This window comes from Paroedura picta, chromosome 7 (assembly GCF_049243985.1).
Source record: "Paroedura picta isolate Pp20150507F chromosome 7, Ppicta_v3.0, whole genome shotgun sequence".
NCBI classification, from domain to species: Eukaryota; Metazoa; Chordata; class Lepidosauria; order Squamata; family Gekkonidae; genus Paroedura; species Paroedura picta.
In genome coordinates this window covers 26587665-26601401 of record NC_135375.1, presented here as the reverse complement: position 1 = coordinate 26601401, position 13737 = coordinate 26587665, and the positions used below count along the sequence as shown (strand labels likewise).

At 44.3% G+C, this 13737-nt stretch overlaps 1 protein-coding gene across 10 annotated transcripts in view; it reads left to right on the top strand.

The window, feature by feature from the left end:
• Positions 1-2225: 2225 nt before the first annotated feature.
• SLC38A9 (solute carrier family 38 member 9) overlaps positions 2226-13737 on the top strand; it is a 61955-nt gene continuing 50443 nt past the window's right edge. The window contains exons 1-4 of one of the 10 annotated variants that reach the window (XM_077347132.1): positions 2226-2415; positions 9030-9079; positions 10514-10592; positions 13394-13664. The gene's annotated coding sequence lies outside the window, so the exon portion shown is untranslated. Of the gene's footprint in view, positions 2464-9029; positions 9080-10513; positions 10624-13393; positions 13665-13737 lie in introns of all 10 variants that reach the window. The other 9 variants (XM_077347133.1, XM_077347134.1, XM_077347135.1 and 6 more) reach the window with 9 other exon arrangements.

Below are 13737 nucleotides of genomic sequence, written 5' to 3'. Positions count from 1 at the left end.
GGGCCCACCAGCACACTATAATATTGCAACTATTATTATCCCATCTGCAAAGGCAAACCATAACTCTCTTACTTTAGAATTTGTGTTGCATGTTATAGGAAATATATTCTTTCATCTCTGTTATTTCTTTATGGACACTGAAGGTTTCTTTGCCCTCTTATCTTTCCTGCATTGTGCAGGAGATTGGACTAGATGACCCTGGGGTCATCTATGATTCTATGAAATAAAACCTATGCCTCCCATGAACTTACTAAGCTACTACAAAATTAAACACGACTGACTGAACTTGACAACCTGATAACTTGAGCAGCTTCATAAGGCTACCATGGGTTGGGGGGATTGCCCCCTGCCAGGAAATACCAGAGGGGGGTTGAGCCATGCTCCCCTCAACATGTTTATGTCCCTGCTGTAATAGTATCACTATTACTATGCCCACATTGACAATTAGAAGTATTTCTGTATAATCATTTTTGCACTTAAGATATGATCTGAGATTGGAAAGATGCTTCCATTTCTCTAATAAAAGCTTTAATATATGTAATATTTTCATTCTTCATTGATGAAATGAAACATAACTGATAAAGAATCCCACTGCAATATTAACAATGTACAAATACATAGAATATATTGGCATTGCAAGCCAAGTAAGAAGAGGTCTGAATTACCTTGAAGATTTAATACATGGCACAGTTTTCTAAACTAAAGATTAGACTCAAAGCTACAAAGATCACAATATTTATTCATTAAATTTACATACTGCCCCTCACTATGACGTCTTGGGGTGGTAAGGGTAGGTTAAAAAACTATTGCAACACAGGCCCAAGTGACAGGGCCACATTGAGACATATGTCAAGCCAGTAATTTCATGTCAGTTTTCCTGTGACAGAGAGGAGGCTGTCCCACCCCTGAAAGGAAAAACATCCATTGAGATGAAAAAGTGTAGTTGTAGGGAAGAGATCTGCTTCAGAGAGGGACTGGTACTAGCTCAGGTCTTGCTCAGCCATTGACAGTTTGAGGGGTAGGTCTGCTTGGCAGTGTGGGAAAGTGGTTTAGAATGCTCTGCCTCTGGGAAGAGAACAAGAGTACCAGATTGTTAGGTATTGAGCAGATCTTGTTCCATTTAGTTTTACTCTATGTATTGTTTATAAGTTTAATGTAAACCGCCCTGAGCCTCCGGGGAGGGCGGTATAGAAATATAATAAATAAATAAATGTAAATACTCTTGGTGAAAGAACAGGATGCTGTGGGTGGAATCCTGCGTGGAGGGGAAAAGAATTCAGCCTAGTGGCTGGTCAGTAAAAGCCTGTTTGAACCTGAAAGCATAAGAATATACACACACACTCATATCAAATCACACTCAGACACCATAACACTTATCGAAACCAGAGATCAGATCAAAATGCACTTCACGCTCCCAAATGCAAAAGTGAGTGGAGGGGGGTGGAGATATTGCGACACAGGCTTGAATGACAGGGTCACATTATGACATGCTATGCCAAAATAAAATTTCCAAAACTAGGAATTTAATTCTGAGCTCCCTCATTATATGATCCCCTAAATTGCGGTTTACTTAGCGTTAGTATAAATCCAATCCTACTTGAAAGACATACAATGTAAAGGGCAGGGGAAAAAATGAGTATCAATAGCGTCCATAGGTCTAAAATAACTAAAACATTTCAACAAAACAAAATCAGTCCAGTGCTTGCACTCAAAAGCTCACACCTTGAATAAGTCTTTGTTGGTCTTAAAGGTGCCACTGGACTCTGATTTTGTTTAGTTGTGCTGCTTCAGACCAACACGGCTACCCACTTGAATAAAACATTTCAGTTATATTTATATACAAGCAAGACACTATTTAATCTCAGGCAGCTTTATTGCAGTGTTTATTGTATGCATTGTACTGTTTACCTTGACCCGTGTTCTTTACAAATGTTCTTACACGCTATTTATGTGTTTGGGGTTTTTTTTTTAACTAATGAGTGCGGAACCCAAACCTTCGCACTTTGTTTTCCTATTATCCCAGTTCCAAATGTCAATCTCGGCATTCTATGTCGAATCAACGCAACTGCAGCCACAAAACACGCACACAAACACTCAGCGGGATTCCTCCAAGTCAGCACTCTCGCGGTGCGAAAATGTGTAAAAAAAAAAAAAAAAATCAAACCGGAAGTCACGGGTGGCTTGAGACGCTCCGCCTCCTGCTCTCTCTATGGTGCCTGTCCTAGTTACTTTCCGTTAAATGCTGGAGTGGAACACCACTTCAATGGCAGACCGGAAGTGCTGAACTGTGAGCTCAGTGCCGCCTCTATGCTTAGAGCGGCAACAATTTTTCCTGTTTATCGGCTGCGGGTCGGAGCTCTTCAGCCGACGGGGCTGCGAATGTGTGTGCACGAGAATCAGCGGAAGGCGTTCCAGGTAGAGAATCTGCCCTTGGTTTCATTGGGCTTGGACATCACTCATTGGGTATGGGTTGTCTTGTGCCTTGGGTTGTCATTCTGTACGCATGTATGTGCAAGTAGGACCCGGTGGGCTCGTGCAATTCCCAGCCAGCGCCTGCGTTAGAAGGAACCGCATTAAGGGTAACCGTTTTTAACTGTAGACCTTCACCGTTCTTTAAAAAATAAACTGAAAATCAGGGTGAGAGTCGAACTTTGGCAGCTGGAGTGTCATCTTTAAGCACTTATACCCTTCAAACTCTGCAGACCCCAGTGGCTTTCGAAGTGAGCGAACGCTTTAGGACACCGCAGAAATTGATTTGGGTTTTTAAATGAAAAGGAATAAAGTACAAATTGGTGGGAACTTGCATTGGTCATTTCATTTTCAGTGGAACAGATGTTCCAATTAATGGTGATCTTGTCATGCTTTTCACGGTGAGACCTACATGGAGAACTTGAAAAGAAATTGAAGGCAGTGGTTGCTCTCTAGCTAAAAGTAAAGCAGTTTTGATCCCAATTAATTTTAGCAGAAGAAAATTAAACTGTTTTTAACTGTCTAACTCAATTTTTTTATGTAAGTGCTTCATTTCTCTTAGGAATTAGTCTATTATTAAGACTTTCTTATTTGTATTGAATAAGAAATTGAAAAAAAATCAAAACTTATGTTTACCAGAAAGTATTTATTTAATACTTATATGTAGTTTAACAGTTAATATGTTGGACTAGGTATAAATGCCACCTCTAACATGGAAGGTTACTGTGGCCAGTCATACACACTCAGTCTAATCTCACTGGGTTATTGTTGAGAGGATAAAATGGAAGAGAGAAGAATGAATCTGTAAAATGCTTTGGGCCCCTGTTGGAGAAGAAATCAGAGTATAAATAAATTGCTTATTGTTTATTTTGTAAAATTACATATTGCCTTTCTAGACATCTGTTTGAAGCAGCTTGAAACTAATATAAAACATTCAAAATAAAACTAAAAGCCATTAAACAAACCACTAAAATGGGCTCATGCTAGCACAATTAACAAATAAATAAGCTGATATTGGTAAAACAAGCCAAGATATATCAGTGGCTTACAATACACATAAAACAGCCTAAAATGATGTAGGTAAAATGTTCCTTAGGCCAAAAATATGCTGTAAAATGTCTACCAAATCCCTTAGTTAAACATGGGTAAAAAGGAATAGTTTCGCCTGGCCCTAAAAGAAAGGTAGGCACAAGGCAAACACACAAAGCAAGGTGTTCCACAGGGGAGGTGTCTCCTGCTGAAAAAAAAAACATCACCAGCTGCCTCAGTTCTCAAGGCAGGGGAACTGAGAGCAGGGCTCCAGAGGAGGCTCTCAGCTGTTGGACTGAACATTATGAATGGAAGTAGTCCTTCAAGGACTTTGACCTCCAGCCAAAGAGCTTGTCCTAAGCGCCTTGAATTGTTCCTGTAAACAAAATCCAGTTCAGGCCTTTCAGTAGATGAGTAATAAGAAAAACAATGATGTTTAATGGAGGGGGAAGTATTGTTTTATAGTGGGGATCTTACTTGTAACCTGACATGAGCCAGCCAACCTGGGAGTAGCAGGTAATAAATCAAATAATAGATAAATAACATTTAAAAATCCATACAAATGTATGTGCCCAAAGCTGTTCATAAAAGTGTTAAATAACACCCACAAAATAACTTAAAAGTGACAGTTAAGCCTGAAAAACAGGGATAAAATAATTGTTCTAAGGGCTCCTGGAATAGATTGAGTGTTCCTTTACAATAGCCACAAGCCCTGGCCTAGCTGATCTCGGGAACATTCAAAACCTCTGTGGTTAATGTATTATTGAAATCTGCGTCTGAGTTATTCGTGGTGTAAATAAAATGCTTTGCAAACTGGTTAAGGCAAGCCACCATTTGGCCCCAGTGCATTTGGTTTATCGTTTGGCCCCTTACTGCTCAGAACTTAACTTGCTTGGACAACACCGTGAATGCACTGGAGGCAGTAAGTTTTTGTGGCTGTGAGAAAGCAGGTGTACCCAGAAGCAGGAAGAGTCTCCTCAGGATGTCATTCTGAAGTAAATTACTGTACAATGAACTGGAACTTTGCTGTCTTAATATGTATGAGGTTCAAGTGAATATTTTTAAAGCTTTTTTAGGATCTATGTAATGGTTACGTACTTAATAGGAAGAAAATAATTCCTTGCACTCAAGATGCATTTGGAATGTTTGTATTCAAGGATCTTCAAATATTTTGTTTTAATGCATGACCTGTGTCCTTCAGAAATGGAAGGAACCATGACTTGTTTATCACAATTGTTCTTTGACTATTCTACAAAACAGTTTAGGATAAGTCCCATTGAAGCCCAGAGAACTTTCCCAAATAGGATGACAACTTTTAGACAATAGTTTGTAGACATAGATGTAAGTAACTGTGATGGACTGGACTGAAATTTCAAAAGCTAGAAATGCTGTGTAAGCAGGTCAAGGACTGTGAGTGGTTAATTTTACACTAAACCTTAAGTGACAGGCTGTTCAGTCACGAAACGAAAAGAAAAACAGAAAATCTTGTCTCTAAGGAAGAGAAGTAACCTACATCATAGTAACCTATATTTTGGCAGCAGAGGTTAGGACCAGCAGTAATGGGTTTAAATCAGTGGTCCCCAACCCGCGGGCCGCGGCCTGGCGCCGGGCCGCGAAGGCCTCGGTGCCAGGCCGCGGCCCCTTCTTCCCTCCCCCCCGAAGCGAGAAGCTCGCCAGGACGCGAGCAAATCGGCCGCCAAAGCGGAGCGGCAAGCTTCTCGCTTCAGGAGGGGAGGGAAGAGAAGCTTGCCCGATCCGCAAGCTAATCGACCACTTTAGCAGCCGATTTGCTCGCGGCCCGGAGGGGTCGGGAGGGGAAGCCACGGCCGCCGGCATGGCGGCGGCGCAAACGAACATGCGCGGACTACTGAGCACGCATGCTTGCACCCCTGCTGGGCACAAATGCGCGTGCGCGGCAGTCCGCGCATGCGCGTTTGGGCTGGGGCTGCCGCGCGTGCACGGGCCCCCGGGCTGCCCTCTCCGCAGCAAGCGGAAGCTTGCGGACTGCTGGTTTAAATTACGTGAAGAACAATATTGGCTAGATATCAGGGGCAGAAATTCAGTCAGAGTAATTCAGCAGTGGAATCTGCTGCCTAAGGTGATGGTGAGCTCCTACTCACTGGTGGACTTTAAGCAGCGGCTGGATAGATACTTATCCTGGATTAGATTAGATGGCCTGTATGGCTCCTTCCAACTCTTTGATGCTATGAGTCTGTTCTAGGATTGTATAGTTTTTAAAAAGTTGACATAAAAACTAGGGGAAAGTTTATTCAGTGATATCACAAATTGCTCTGAATCAGGATTGAACCAAACTGAGTCAGGGTGAAAAATATATGAATTACTTTAAATAATAACATCCCAAGCCTTGAATAATTTGCCTCAATTCAACAAAGAGCTCCAGAATGGGACAAATTATGCTAATGTGATTCGGGGACTACAGGCTTGAATTGTTTAAAAAAACAATAAAATCAGAGTCCAGTAGCACCTTTAAGACCAACAAAGATTTATTCAAGGCATGAGCTTTCAAGTGCAAGTACCCTTCTGACAAGGGTAAATCACTGTTGGTCTTAAAGGTGCTACTGAACTCTGATTTTATTGTGCTACTTCAGACCAACACGGCTACTCATTTGAATCTATCCTTAAAAAAACAAGGTATAGTTCCCCTGAGAAGAGTGTAACTTCACTTAGGATTGCTCTTGAAAACAAGAGGCAGTGTTATAACAATAAAAAACAAGGGAGAAATAGGTTTTTCAAAAAGTACCAATTGGACTCAAATAAAAAATGAGATCCAGCTTTTCACTTGTCTCTATATACCAATATAAATAAAGCTGCCTCGTCAAGAGCTCTGTATTCACATCATAATTTTTGTTACCTGTGGCATGGAAACCATCTGGAACCGCTCAGTGAGTGGTATCATATTTGGTTAAGGGGTAAGTGGGTGGAGAGTGGGCGGGGCCCCTCACCCCGTCAGACAAGAGTTCTAACCAGTCAGCCTTGCCCAATCGCAAGGCACGAAGCCATATCCCCCCCCCCAATCACAGATCCTGGCAAGTCTCCAGCACTACCATCTACCACTCAGCCCACAGCAGCTGCTAACACCTTTGGCTGCTTTGTCCAGGCCCACAGTAGTTCTCAGGATTCTCTGCTTCCATTTGGGTTGGTTGTAGCTGCCAGCAACCACCATGGCCATATCAAGGCCCAGAGTGATGGCCAGCATCCTTCTCTGCAGGGGCTGCAGAGGCTGCCGGGGTCCTCCTTCACACCCATGGTCACAGTGGTTGCCAATGTCTGTGTGCAGCTGAAGTAGTTTCCTAACTGCAACATTCTGTGCATGCACAAACACAATTCCATTTCGAGGAGATTTAAACTCCCCTTTAACATTTTTTAATTTCAGATTTTTCTATAGACTTGGGGATCTGCTTAGTGTCCATGTGGCCATGATTCACAGATTTAGTTATCTGCAGATGGGGGCCATGCATCACTGTGAGCATATAGATACTTGGTGGCTGGTAGATTAAAGGTTAAGAACTGCTTATCTAAGCAGTCTACTTCAGCTCAGGAAGTAAAATTGCAGCCCTAAGCTTGTTTGTTCCGAAGTTCCAGTGAAATCCAAAATAAAAATCCATTATGCAACTGTAGCTTATGAGTGAGACAAAACAGGAACTGTTCGTTTGTTTAAAATATTTCTAGGCCAGCATTTCTTCTGGACTTCAATTTTGTTCTGTTGCTTCAGGCCAGCATGGCTACCTACCTGAATCCTCCTTACTTCTCTCAGGCAGTTTTCCAAAAGAGTGGCTTCCAACACAGATTGTGTTTTTTTTTCAGTGATGACAGTGTTTTTTTTTCCTGGGATGACAGAAGATATGAATGACTCGCAACCCCTGCCTGCTGTATAGGCCTGGCTATATCCAGAATGCAGCAAGACCCTTGAGAGAGCACACATTTGAACTGCGGTGTTCCAGCTGCCCTGGTCCCAGATTGAAGACCGGATCAGATTCAGGGTTCTGGTTATGACCCAGCCCCCCTAAATGGTCTGGGAACGTCATACCTGTGGGACTGCCCGCCACCCTGACATTGCCCAAAGGAGTTTAAAATCGAATAATCGGAACCTGCTCAAGATCCCCAGCCCCAAGAATGTCAAACTAGCCCTAGCCCCAGCCTGGTGAAATACTCTCCCTGGTCCCTTTGGGACAGTTCTGCAGGGCCCATAAAACAGCTATTCTGCCAGGCCTATGATTGAGGCCAGAAGTGACACCAAAATTCTAGCTTCCCACACCCAAAACATCAGCCAAACTTTCACCATAGTTGACATCTGCATTGCCTTCTCCCCACTGGGGAATTAAAGGCAGTTTTAAATCTGGTTGTAGAATGTTTTAATATGACAACTACTTTTATATCTGTTGTTTTTATATCTGTTGTAACCTGCCATAAGCAGGTCACTCTGAAGTACGGGTCTTCTATTTATGTGAGACTCCGTAATACCTGAAAGATGAACAAGATTTCCAGGAGAACAAGGTTTGAGTTCAACGGCACTCTTAAGACCAATAAAGTTTTATTCAGGGAGGAAGTATCTTGAGGAAGTGTGTGTGCACACAAAAGCTTATACCTTAAATAAAACTTTGTTGGTCTTAAAAGTGCCACTGAGCTCAAATTTTGTTCGGCTGCCTCAGACCAAAATGGCTTCCCACTTGAAGATTTCCAGGATAAGCTTTTGAGAGTCAAATCTCCCTTCATCCTGCTCTTCCACTGCAAACCAACACATGTAGCCAATGGAAACTTTAATAAATAAATATGTGGTGGTTGAGATAGAATTCTAGCTAAATTCCATCCCCTTCCCTTGCTATAAAAACCAACCAGAAGAAGAAGGCCTACTAAATCGGGTCGTTGTTCACAGGGATTACAAAAATGTCTTGTTTCTGTAGCAGCAGCAAACAGAGCTGAAATAAATACAAAGTCAAGTAGCTCATTTCTTATGTTCAAAATCCTTACCGCGTTAAGTAAATACAAGAGGAACTTTTAAGCAACTTTACAGTCCTGGTTCAGTGACTTTACAACACTCTGATGACTTCAATCAGCCACCAATATTTGTGCTGTTAATCTTTAACTTTCTAGGGCTGAGTTTTCCTAAATCAATACAGCTGATTGATATGTTTTTTCATCTCCATAAAAAATTATCGTAAATTTGCTGACTTGACAAGTCGCTTCATTCCTCTCATGTAGACATTCCTCCCATGAAAACTTGTGCTGAAATAAATCTGTTAATCTTTAAGGTGTCTCAGGGTTCTCTCAAGGTTCTCTTACGTTTTTGCTGTAGCAAACCAACCGATGGCTAAGCCATTGAAAACTGTGTTTTGTTTATCTTATAAATCAGATATTTAGACATCCACTCTCCTGGCAATGATCATTTTCCAATGGAGTGATAACACTGTTCAGTCTTCTTTCCCTTGCTGTGACTTATTTGCCCTGTGAAAAATTTAATACTGAACATTTGGATTGAAAGAATATCAGCCTTTTAAATTTTTGTTACACAGAGCAGAAGGAACAAGTCATTCTGGAAGCAGCCTGCAGAACATTCTAACTGGTAATTAACTTAATTGTTTCAAATCATTATAATACCAACCATGGATGTAATGAATCTGTATCCATGTGGAACCATAAAATGCATACACAAAGCCAAAAATCTGTTTTACAGGAGAAATTAGGGTTGTCACCATTTTCTTTCCCAGAGAGCCAGTTTGGTGTAGTGCTTAGGAGTGCGGACTTCTAATCTGGCATGCCGGGTTCGATTCTGCGCTCCCCCACATGCATCCAGCTGGGTGACCTTGGGCTTGCCACGGCAGTGATAAAATTGTTCTGACCGAGCAGTGATATCAGCGCTCTCTCAGCCTCACCCACCCCACAGGGTGTCTGTTGTGGGGAGAGGAATGGGAAGGAGACTGTAAGCCGCTTTGAGCCTCCTTCGGGTAGGGAAAAGCGGCATATAAGAACCAACTCTTCTTCTTCTTCAGATTGAGAATGGGTATTTCACAGCCGGATTCCAACAGGCAGGAATTCAATGTGCAGATTTTTCTGGTATTCAGAAACACTGGCTGAAGAAACAGCATAATTTACCTGTCACTTGAAAGTACAGTTGCTTCTGGAGCTCAGTAACCCCTGGAGCTCAGTTGTAATTCTGGGAGACCTCCAAGCATCATATGGAGGCTGACCACCCTACTTTGAATACCGAAGTGCTGTAATGATAATATGCGAAGGAAAAAACCAGGAATATTTATTTATTTATTCTATTTCCATACAACCCTCCCATGAGGTTCCGGGTGGTTTACATAAAACGTGGGGATATAAATCTAATAATAGCAATAATAACAATGACAACCGTTAACAGTGGGTTCCAAGTTGAACAATGGAGTTATAACTATATTAGAACAATAACTTCTATAATTTGTAACATGAACTCATAGGGAGGTCAAATTATGTTCAGATCGTGTAGGGGGTGTTTGGGGGACCAGTGGATGTTATTGGGTCGGTCAGCCCTCAACCAAATGCCTGGTGGAGAAGCTCCTTTTTACAGGCCCTGCAAAATTATGGGGGTCCAGGAATGGCCCTGATCTCTTAAAGGAACTCGTTCCGCCAGGTGGGGGCCAGGAGAAAGCTCTGGCTCTGGTCTGGCATGTTTCTTTGGGGCCAGAGATCATCAGCCAGTTGGTGATGGTGGAGTGTAGGGCTTCCTTGCTTGGACCCTTCTTGCCCAGCCACAGGACCTCCGTCTTGGAAGAGTTGAACTTCAGACTACTCTGCTTGAAGCACCTCATCACCGCCTCCAAGCATATGGCTAAGGATTCAGGGGGAGAATTAGGATGGCCATCAGAAGGAAGTGTTGGTTGTCATCTGCACATAGATGACATCCCCGCCCAAGCAAGAGGGCGCATGAAGATGTTAAATAGGATTGGAGAGAGGTCTGCTCCCTGTGGAACTCCACATGTGAGCTGGTGGCAACTAGATGTTCTCTCTCCTGTAGCTACCCTCTGTCCGCGACCTGGAGAAAAGAGATCAGCTGTCCCCTGTATCCCGACACTAGCGAAGCGGTGAGCTAAATGGTGAGCAGCTGGGATTAAATCTAGCTCTTGGGTATGTGAACTCTTAATTCATGCAAATCTGGAAACTACAGAAAAATATGTCTGGCTTCTAGAATATTCCCCAGTTCCAAAAATTGTCCAAGTCAATGTATAACAGCCTTTCTCTTGGCAAGCTAAGGGATAGTCAAATAGTGCTTACAGTGCATTCTTGAGACCAATGTGGTATATTGGTTAAGAGCAATGGCCTCTAATCTGGAGAACCTGATTTCCCACTCATCTATTGCAGCCAGTCACAGTTTTCCCTGAGCTTTCTCAGCCCACCTACCTAACTGTGTATATATTGTGGGGAAAGGAGTGGTATGCAATTGTAAGCCACTTTGAGATTCTTCAGGCAGTAAAAAGGGGGGTATAAAAACCCCAGGTCTTCTTAAGAATAATCTCCTGGCAGCAATCCCCAGTGAATAGCCCTGATAGGATTGTTCTTTCAAAACAGAAACAGGGGCTTTGATCCTCCCTTGCTTCTAATTTATTTATATGTGTATTTATTCATTTGACCCTCCTTTCCTCCCCAACGGGAATCCAAAGTGATTTACAATATTTTATACTTGAGAGGTAAGTTAGGCTGAGAGTTTTACTGGGTCCAAGGTCACCCAACAAGCTTCCGTGGCAAAGCAGAATTCAAACCTGGCTCTCCCAGGCCCTAGTCTATACACAACAGCAAAGGACTATTCATAATCTGTACCTTCCTCTGTCTGTTTTTCCAGAGTAAAGACCAGTGGGAGTGAACAACTAAGTGAACTTCTGTCCTAAGTACCCGAAATTAAGGTTGCTAGCTGAGTGGAGGAAAACAAAATGTCCTGTCTCCTTAACAGGCTTAGTGGAATGCTATTTACCTCCATGCCACAAAAACTGCACATTTTCATGCATTAGTCCTCTATTAAAGGGACAGAACTTGTTTCTCCAAACTTGTTAGCTCCAAGTAGGGCAACCCAGCAAGTAGGGCAACCCAAAGAATTCAGTAGGATTCCTGCTAAGGGCCAATTGTAATATATAAAAACCTCATCAAACTCTTTAGATGTGCCTGATAGTAAAGTTGAAAAACTACTTTATTTTGTTAAAAAAAAGTGGTGGTGATTTTAATGTGTTTTTTTTAACTTTTGTATTTGACTTAATGATTAAACTAGAGGCAAAGCCCATTGCACCCAAGAATACAATGGGTGCTAGCTAGCACATATACGTGCACTATGACCTTCCTGGGCTCTGGCCCTCCCCCTCCTCCCCCTGCTCCTTGCTAGATCTTGAGATCTAGTGTAGTGAAGTGGTTAAACAGTAGCAAACTCTAATCTCAAGAGCTGGGTTTGATTCCTGACTCCAACTCCATATGCAACCAGCTGGGTAGGCAAATTCCAGGTGGGAGCCTAGAAACCTTCAGGAAGATGAAAGAGCAAGGATGAAAGAGAGGAGGGAAGGAAGGCATCAGTTCTTCTGGAGAAAACAGCTGCTTTGGAGGGGCACTGGCCCTACTACCCCCACCCCCAGACATCGGTGTCTACACAGGTCACCACTGTACCCACATCATACAAAGGCCAGGCTGGGCAGGCCATGGAGTGGGCTACCACCTTCCCATCCCCCACATCTTCCAAAAACTGGGCTGGGAAGGCCATGAGGGGGGCTGCCACCTTCCTGGCCCCCCTATCTCTCAAAGGCCAGGCTGGGTGGGGAAAACCATAGGGCAAGGATGGTCAACTTCCGGTCAGCGGCCCGATACCGGGCCGCTGGCAGCCGTACCTGCCTCTCCCCCCCCCCTGCAGCGAGAAGCTTGCCAGGCCCCGAGTGAAGCAGCCGCTTCACTCACGGCCCGGCTAGCTTCTTGTTGTGAGGGGGGGGGAGAGGCAGGCGCGGCCTCCGGCACGCCAGCGGACGCAAACGCGCATGCGCGTTAGCCCCCCTGCTGGCGAAAACGTGCATGCATGGCGCCCGGGCCAGCAACTCTCCCCCACCCCCGGAGGCGGTCCTCAACCGGAAAAAGGTTGGGGACCGCTACCATAGCGGATTGGCTGCCTCCTTCCCACCCGTCTCCATCTCCCAATGGGCAGGTCGGGCAGGAAAGTCTGTGGGAGGGGGGTGCCTCCTTCCAGCCTCCCCACAGCTCCCAAAGACTGGACTAGGCCAGGTAGGGAAGACTATGGGGGGTGGGCTGCCTCCTTCCCACCTCCCACATCTCCCAAAGGACAGGCTGGGTGGAGAAGATTGCTGGATCCCCCCAGCCCCTCTGAGCCTCAGAAGGATGGGAGAAAGCAAAGAGCACTCCGATGGCCAGCTGCAGGGCCATGTGGAGGTGTTGTGAGCCCAAATCCTGTTAGGGAGGACTTCTTGGAGGAAAAGCCTTGCCAGGAGCTCCCAGCTTCACCTGAGCCTCAGCTGGATGAGAGCTTAGCCCATCCAGAGAGCTCTGACCAGCAAGAGGGAATGGAGCTGCAGACAAACCAGGGCTGTTACAGGAGCTCCTCATTCCTCTGCTCAGCCTCCAGCTGCAGCTCCCTGCCTTGTCAGCTCACCTGACTCACCTGAGCCAATTAAGCAATGCCAGCTATGTGCTTGAAAGAGGGTTCCAGTCTGAAAGGCACTTCATTATGTTAGCAAGAAAGTTGCTGACCACAGAAGACTGAGTCATCATAGAGTGATGCCCCTGGCCTGCCTGAATGAACCCTTGACTCACTGGACTGAGTTAAGACATTCATTGCATTCTGTCTGTCCCTTGGCTTTCTGTTTTTGAAATACTGATTCTCTCTGTCTTCCTTGTCTGTGCTTTCTTCCATCAGACAGCTGAAACCTGAGATCAACAGAGGAAGCAAAGGAAGCAGCTGGCTTCCCTCCCTTGCCTGGGGAGATGGAGGGTGGGAAGAGGCTGAGGATGGGGTAACTTACCAGCAGCTGGGCCTTTCAGAGAGGCCATCACCTCTTCCACTGGGCAAGCAACAGATAAGCCCCACAATTGGACCTCATTGGCAGAGTGCCGTTTGAACTGATTGACCCTCATTGGCAGAGTTTTCTCTCCCTATTGGCAGCACACCCCCAGGGAAGGCCAATCAGGTAGGAAGTTGTCTGCACACAACTTCAAGTGAATAATGTTTAGTGATTAGTGATAGTAATACATAACTTGCAT